Source organism: Budorcas taxicolor, chromosome 7 (genome assembly GCF_023091745.1).
Source record: "Budorcas taxicolor isolate Tak-1 chromosome 7, Takin1.1, whole genome shotgun sequence".
NCBI classification, from domain to species: domain Eukaryota; kingdom Metazoa; phylum Chordata; class Mammalia; order Artiodactyla; family Bovidae; genus Budorcas; species Budorcas taxicolor.
The window spans coordinates 72,775,429-72,784,137 of record NC_068916.1 but is presented as its reverse complement, the minus strand read 5'-3'; the positions used below and the strand labels follow the sequence as shown (position 1 = coordinate 72,784,137).

General features: G+C 38.1%; 1 non-coding gene across 1 annotated transcript; it reads left to right on the top strand.

The window, feature by feature from the left end:
• Positions 1 to 746: 746 nt before the first annotated feature.
• TRNAF-GAA (transfer RNA phenylalanine (anticodon GAA)) lies at positions 747 to 818 on the top strand. Its single transcript has one exon. It is a non-coding gene; the product is annotated as a tRNA-Phe (tRNA).
• The last annotated feature ends 7,891 nt before the right edge of the window (positions 819 to 8,709 follow it).

Genomic DNA, 8,709 nt, shown 5'->3' with positions numbered 1-8,709 from the left:
TACAATTTTATTATATCTTCAAAGATGGAAATGAAATGTTCACATTATCTCCATGGTAGGACTAGATACTGTAATTTGTATGTGTGTGTGTCTGAGTATGTACTGCAATATATTTACAGATAAACATACCACTCTTTAGTATTAATAATAAAAAGAAAAAGACTACTAGAAACTAGAAACATGATGAAGGTAAAATCAACATTTCGGCTAAAAATTAAATTCAGCTCTTTTTGCTAAGATCTTACTGATTATGAAGCTTTCACTTTTATTTGTTTTTCAAGCCATCAAGAAAAGCATGTTCATGATATTATACTTACTGAATGCCATTACCTGGATGTTAATAAAGCTGCCTTTAAGAGATATGAAATGATAGAAATTCTGGGTGGATTGTTTTTTTACTGCCCTTTTGCATTTACTTAGAGATTTTGGTCAATAAAATGTTCAGTCAATTATTAAGGTCAATGCAAATATGAAATGTGGAAAGGTTTTCTCCTTCAGCTCTTCTAGGAAAAATTCTACCCACTGTGAAATCTTTACCCTAGGAATCTCATTATCTCTGAGACTAAAGAGTGGATTAATTTAAGTCATTATTTTGAAATAGTAGATAGCAGTTGAATAAGCAGTATTAGCAATTAGAATAGTTCTATCAAGTCCTTGAATATACAAGCTATATATAAGAAAGTAGGGAAAACAACTAGACCATTCAGGTATGACCTAAATCAAATCCCTTATGATTATATGGGGCTTCCCTGGTGGCTCAGAGGATAAAGTGTCTGCCTGAAATGCAGGAGACCCAGGTTCGATCCCTGGGTTGGGAAGATCCCCTGGAGAAGGAAATGGCAACCCACTCCAGTATTCTTGCCTGGAGAATTCCATGGACAGAATAGCCTGGTGGGCTACAGTCCACAGGGTCACAAAGAGTTGGAAATGACTGAGCTACTTCACTCACTCACTATGATTATACAGTGGAAGTGAGAAATAGATTTAAGGGTCTAGAACTGATAGATAGAGTGCCTGATGAACTATGGACTGAGGTTCATGACATTGCACAGGAGACAGAGATGAACACCATCCCGATGGAAAAGTAATGCAAAAAAGCAAAATGGCTGTCTGGGGAGGCCTTACCAATAGCTGTGAAAGAAGAGAAGCGAAAAGCAAAGGAGAAAAGGAAAGATATAAGCATCTGAATTCAGAGTTCCAAAGAATAGCAAGGAGAGATAAGAAAGCCTTCCTCAGTGATCACTGCAGAGAAATAGAGGAAAACAACAGAATGGGAAAGACTAAAGATCTCTTCAAGAAAATTAGAGATACCAAGGGAACATTTCATGCAAAGATGGGATCGATAAAGGACAGAAACAGTCTGGACCTAACAGAAGCAGAAGATATTAAGAAGACGTGGCAAGAATACACAGAAGAACTGTACAGAAAAGATCTTCAAGACCAAGATAATCATGATGGTGTGATCACTCACCTAGAGCCAGACATCTGGAATGTGAAGTCAAGTGGGCCTTAGAAAGCATCACTATAAACAAAGCTAGTGGAGGGTGATGGAATGCCAGTGGAGCTATTTCAACTCCTGAAAGATGATGCTGTGAAAGTGCTGCACTCAATATGTCAGCAAATTTGGAAAACTCAGCAGTGGCCACAGGACTGGAAAAGGTCGGTTTTCATTCCAATCCCAAAGAAAGGCAATGCCAAAGAATGCTCAAACTACCGCACAATTGCACTCATCTCACATGCTAGTAAAGTAATGCTCAAAATTCTCCAAGCCAGGCTTCAGCAATACGTGAACCGTGAACTTCCAGATGTTCAAGCTGGTTTTAGAAAAGGCAGAGGAACCAGAGATCAAATGGCCAACATCTGCTGGATCATGGAAAAAGCAAGAGAGTTCCAGAAAAACATCTCTTTCTGCTTTATTGACTATGCCAAAGCCTTTGACTGTGTGGATCACAATAAACTGTGGAAAATTCTTCAGGAGATGAGAATACCAGACCACCTGACCTGCCTCTTGAGAAACCAAATGCAGGTCAAGAAGCAACAGTTAGAACTGGACATGGAACAACAGACTGGTTCCAAATAGGAAAAGGAGTACATCAAGGCTGTATATTGTCACCCTGCTTATTTAACTTCTATGCAGAGTACATCATGAGAAACGCTGGGCTGGAAGAAGCACAAGCTGGAATCAAGATTTCCGGGATAAATATCAATAACCTCAGATATGCAGATGACACCACACTTATGGCAGAAAGTGAAGAGGAAGTAAAAGGCTTCTTGATGAAAGTGAAAGAGGAGAGTGAAAAAGTTGCTTAAAGCTCAACATTCAGAAAACGAAGATCGTGGCATCTGGTCCCATCACTTCACGGAAAATAGATGGGGAAACAGCAGAAACAGTGTCAGATTTTATTATTTTGGGCTCCAAAATCACTGCAGATGGTGACTGCAGCCGTGAAATTAAAAGACGCTTACTCCTTAGAAGAAAGGTTATGACCAACCTAGATAGTATATTCAAAAGCAGAGACATTACTTTGCCAACAAAGGTTCGTCTAGTCAAGGCTATGGTTTTTCCTGTGGTCATGTATGGATGTGAGAGTTGGATTGTGAAGAAAGCTGAGCGCCAAAGAATTGATGCTTTTGAACTGTGGTGTTGGAGAAGACTCTTGAGAGTCCCTTGGACTGCAAGGAGATCCAACCAGTCCACTCTGAAGGAGATCAGCCCTGGGATTTCTTTGGAAGGAATGATGCTGAAGCTGAAACTCCAGTACTTTGGCCACCTTATGCGAAGAGTTGACTCATTGGGAAAGACTTTGATGCTGGGAGGGATTGGGGGCAGGAGGAGAAGGGGACAACCGAGGATGAGATGGCTGGATGGCATCACTGACTCGATGGACGTGAGTCTGAGTGAACTCCGGGAGTTGGTGATGGACAGGGAGGCCTGGTGTGCTGCGATTCACGGGACGTGGAGTCAGACACAACTGACTGACTGATCTGAACTGAACGGATCCACATAATGCCTCTCAAGAAAATAAAATAACAAACTTTAAGATGCCTGCAATATAAATAGAAAAGGAAGATTGGAACATCATATCTGTAGATAACCTAACAGATTTTTTCTCAAATGTCCCTTGTTTTAAACTATAGTTTAAACTACTTCATCATTTCTTTCTGTATTTTCGGCAATTTTAAGATTTTATCCAACCTCACAGTGTATAATCTCGAAAATACATGAATAAATAAAAGCGGCATAAACTGTTTTAGAGCTTTTTTCTTCCCTCCCCAGTTTTCTACTATGGCCCAAGAAACACATCAAAAAAGCTTTGAACAATAGCTCTAAATCTGTCTCATACTGCCATAAATGGAGTTTCACATAAATTATTACCTCGGTTTAGGTTTACAGAAGACATAGAGTAACTATCACACTATAAATTTATCTATGAAGAAATACCCCATAAGAGTTTTTAAAATGTAAAGGAAGCATGAGATAATATGTGTTCCCTTTCTTTCTTAAAAGAAACCTTAAAATGTTTCCAGTATTTGGGAGATAAGAAAAATCTTGTATAAAGGGAAATCTCTGAAGTTTTGCCTTTCTAGCATGTTCATGTTGTTGTCAGTAAAATGGAGATTTGAGAATTTTCCTTCTATTCAAATAAAACCAATTCCCAGACTAGAGCTTATTGAACCTTAAAAAGTAATACTCCCTCCCCGTGTATGTTTAACAAAAGATCTGGGAAATACTGCCATAAGTTATTATAGTTTGAGACATATTATCATATTTTATATATTTGCTATTCAGTTATAATGTCATCAATTAGAATGCTATAAAGTTAACCAAACTCTGAGAGACACAAAGTTCAGTTCTACACAAATCCCTACTGACTCCCTATGGAAACTTCAGAAAATCACTTGACCACTTGTGCCCTCGATTTTCTTATCCATAAAATGAGAATAATGCTACTGTGAATTTCACTGAGGTTCTAAGAGGATCAACTCAAAAAATCAATTTCAAGTGCTTTGAAATGTTTAAAACATGAGGACAGTGATAAAATATTATCAATAAAATGAGGAGGAGAGTGAAATAACATGCAATGAATAAACCCACAAGTAGAGGTCTAAGTTATTTCACCTTCATCATTAAACTTAGGAAAATTTCCCATTTTTTCTTACATTTCATTGACATCGGATACATGTACATTGAAATATATCAAAAAGAGATCTTTAAATTTGTTTAAATATGAACATTTTAACAGACACCACACTTAGAGCAGAAAGCAAAGAAGAACTAAAAAGCCTCTTGATGAAAGTGAAAGAGGAGAGTGAAAAAGTTGGCTTAAAACTCAACATTCACAAAACTAAGATCATGGCATCTGGTCCCATCACTTCATGGCAAACAAATGGGGAAACAATGGAAACAGTGACAGACCTTGTTTTGGGGGCTGCAAAACCACTGCAGATGGTGACTGCAACCATGAAATTAAAAGATGCTTGTTCCTTAGAAGAAAAGTTATGCTCAACCTAGACAGCATATTCAAAAGCAGAGACATTGCTTTGCCAACAAAGGTCCGTCAAGTCAAAGCTTTGGTTTTTCCAGCAGTCACATATGGATGTGAGAGTTGGACTATAAAGAAAGCTGAGTGCTGAAGCATTGATGCTTTTGAACTGTGGTGTTGGAGAAGAATCTTTAGAGTCCCTTGGACAGCAAGGAGATCCAACCAGTCAATCCTAAAGGAAATCAGTCCTGAATATTCATTGGAAGGACTGATGCTGAAGCTGAAACTCCAATACTTTGGCCACCTTGTGCGAAGAATTGACTCATTTGAAAAGACCCTGATGCTCAGAATGATTGAAGGTGGTAGGAGAAGGGGATGACAGAGGATGAGATGGTTGGATGGCACTACCGACTCAATGGACATGATTTTGAGTAAGCTCTGGGAGTTGGTGATGGACAGGGAAGCCTGGCATACTGCAATCCATGGGTTTGCAAAGAATTGGACACGACTGAGTTACTGAACTGAACAGTATTATCTTCCAATCCATGGGCATGGATGTCTTTCCATTTGTGTGTTTTCTTTAATTTATTTAATCAATATATTATAGTTTTCAGGATATAGATCTGTCACCTCTTTGGTTAAGTTTATTTCTAAGTATTTTTTCCTTTTTATACTATTGTAAATGGAATTATTTTCTTAATTTCCTTTTCAGATATATCATTGTTAGTATATAGAAATGCAACTGATTTTTGGTAGGTTGATTTTGTGTTCTGCAACTTTGCAACATAAATGTCTATTAATAAATGGATAAAGAATATGGTATGTACATACACTATAATATTATTTGGCCTTAAGAACAACATGTATGGACTGGAAGATATGGTGCAATAAGTGTGAAAGGTCAGTCACAGAAGGGCAAATAGCTGCATAATTCTGTATATATGAGTTAAAAGAAATATTCAAACTTCAGAAGCAGATAATAGAATAGTGGTTGCCAGGAGATGGGAGGAGAGGGAAATAAGGTGTTCAATGGGTATAAAGTTATAGTTATAAAAGGTAAATACATTCTAGAGATCTGCTGCACAACAGAGTGCCTAGAGGTGACAGTTCGGTACTGTGCACTTAAGAATTGTTAACAGGGGAGGTCTCATGTTAAATGTTCTTATCCAACAAAGAATAAATAAAGAAAAGGGACACTAGAAAACTTTTGGAGGCAATGGATATGTTTATAAAGTTGACTATAGTGATGGTGGGCTGGAGGCTCAATCAGTAAAGAATTCGCCAGCAGTGCAGGAGACCTGGATTCAATCCCTGGGTTGGGAAGATCCCCTGTAGTAGAGCATGGCGACCCACTCCAGTATTCTTGCCTGGAGAATTCCATGGACAGAGGGCCCTGGTGAGCTGTAGCCCATGGGGTCGCAAAGAGTAGGACACACCAAGTGACTAAGCACACGGTGATATGGTGATGATATCACTGTTGTATGCATGTATCTAAACTCACCAAGTTGTATATATTAAATATGTGCAGTATTTTGGCATACAGATTACACCTAAAAGATGCAAAAAGCATTTTAAGTGAAACTAAAGTACATGCACAGACACAGAGAAATATACACACACAAATATACTAAAGGATAAACTGTGGATCTGTTGAATGATGCAAACATAAATCAACCACTATTGCAAATTATTGATGTTAAATTCCAAACCTCCTTCCAAATAATCTGAGAATATCATTTATTTTCAAAAAGGAAGAAGAGTAAAATAAATTAAAAGGAGCTTTTAACGAAACTTGTAGGAAAAGTCATTTCATTGTTCATTCCTTTTCCTACAGAAGCAAATAATTTGAATTGGGTAGATATGAGCTTATAGCCATGATTGTTTGAAAGCAATAGTCTGCACAGCATTATTTAGGCTTGTTTGCTGACTTTGTTAGTTTAAAATTAGTCCTTTTTAAATTATTTGAACTTTATGGGCTTACCTTGTGATAAATAGACTCCATAGATAAATCTTTGATTGATTTAAAAACGAGATTAGATAGGCACAATTACAATGTTTCACAGGAATCTAGGATTTATACAAAACAAAAAGGAAATAAAGTTGCCACTTAAAAAATGGAGATACATTTTCATTCATTGATTGACCCTCCTAAAAGCAGTTTAAACATTTATCTTCTAAAGGTGACATCATTGTAAATATGAAATATGGACTTTAATTTCTTTCATTATTTAAAGGAGAGATAATTGATATCACTGATGTTCTGAGCTCCAAGCAGTGAGTTAGCTACATCAGTTATAACCTGAGGACTTTTCCTTTTCCCAAGGAACTATATTCTCTATTTTTCTACCAGAGTCCGGAGTGGTTTTTACATTGCTGAGGGTAGAATCACGATTGGCAACCTCTTGTTGTAATTCTAATTATGAACTGTTCTGATAAGGAGCTATCAGCTGAGCAATCTCCATGCTGTAGATAAGCAGTCAAGTCAGTTAGCTGTCACACATATCTCACCACTAATCTAAATGGTATTTGTTTTTGGATGTTGGAAACAGTATCTGATCCAGAAAAAAAATTCTCCTTATGTATTGTAAGGGAGACATAACCTGATGCCTCTATGTGTGTCCGTACCCAAAATGCCCACAGACAGAAGAGAGAAACATTGAACAATAGAATAGAAAGAGATTGTATTCAAGTCAGGAGTGTATTAAGCAATAGCATTAGATGGGGCAAATCACTTTCCTATTCCTGCTTTCAATTGTTGTTGTTGTTGTTGTTTTAAATATAAAATGGAGATGTCAGACTAATTGCTCTCTGTCCTTCCCTCCTGCATGATCATTCCATAATGGGTCTAAAACTCCACTGAATCCTTTGAGATGCAGCTGCCAAACAGCAGAAATTTGATTTCTTACAGGGTTGTTTTGAAGCATCAAGTTGCACAAAGTATTAACTAGTCTGCCTCTTCTTATCCTTTACATAACCTCTTAAAAGAGTGTGCCTCTGGCATTGGGTGATTTTTATGCTTTCAATTTTCCAATAAAATTGAAATTTAAGTCAAGAAAGGGTAGAAATTGGATATAACTGTGGTGAAATCAGATTAATAATTTTGAGTACTAAGGTTTTTATTTTATTTTATTTTTTCAAAAACTACTCTAGTCATGATCCAGTTAATTGTCACAGTATCTTCTTGAGGGACTTAAGCAGATGAATAAAGATGCCCCTTTTTACTTTAAGAATTGCCTTCCCCAGGTTTTTAACACTAATTACATCTTTACTTAGAGAATGATGAAGTACTCCGTTAACACATATGTTCTTTTCATGTGGCCAAAAATATATTCTTACAGATTTATTTTATGGGTTTGATGACTCTGTGCGATCCCACAGACGGCAGCCTACCAGGCTCCCCCGTCCCTGGGATTCTCCAGGCAAGAACACTGGAGTGGGTTGCCATTTCTCTCTCCAATGCAGGAAAGTGGAAAGTCAAAGTGAAGTCACTCAGTTGTGTCCGACTCTTAGCAGCCCCCTGGACTGCAGCCTACCAGGCTCCTCTGTCCATGGGAGTTTCCAGGCAAGAGTACTGGAGTGGGATGCCATGCAGTGGTTGCCATTTCCTCCTCTAGGAGATCTGCCCAACCTAAGGATCAAACCCAAGTCTCCTGTGTCTCCTACATTGGCAGGCAGATTCCTTACTACTAGCACCACTTGGGAAACCCAAATTCATAGATAATTGTACGCATACACAACACTGTAGCTCAGATGGTAAAGCATCTGTCTACAATGCGGGAGACCTGGGTTCAATCCCTGTGTTGGGAAGATCCCCTGGAGAAGGAAATGGCAATCCACTCCAGGATTATTGCCTGGAAAATCCCATGGACAGAGGAGCCTGGTAGGCTACAGTCCACGGGGTCACAAAGAGTCAGACACGACTGAGCGACTTCACTTCACTTCACACATACGTTAGTGTTTCTTTCTCCAAGTGACTTTAAGATGACCTGCTAATTAATTTCACAATGGCCTGACTTAAATATGTTTTTGCTAGTAACAGTGAGAAAAGAGCCAAAAGTTGGAGAATTACTAGAAAGACAAAAGGATAGGAATAATGCACAGACTGGATAATTGACCCACTTGACATGTCTGTGGGACAGTGTCAAGAACACTCCACCCTCATTTATCCTAAATGTTGATTATCAATCTCTAAGGTACACTTGTAGCAGGTAAAGAGAGTCCATAG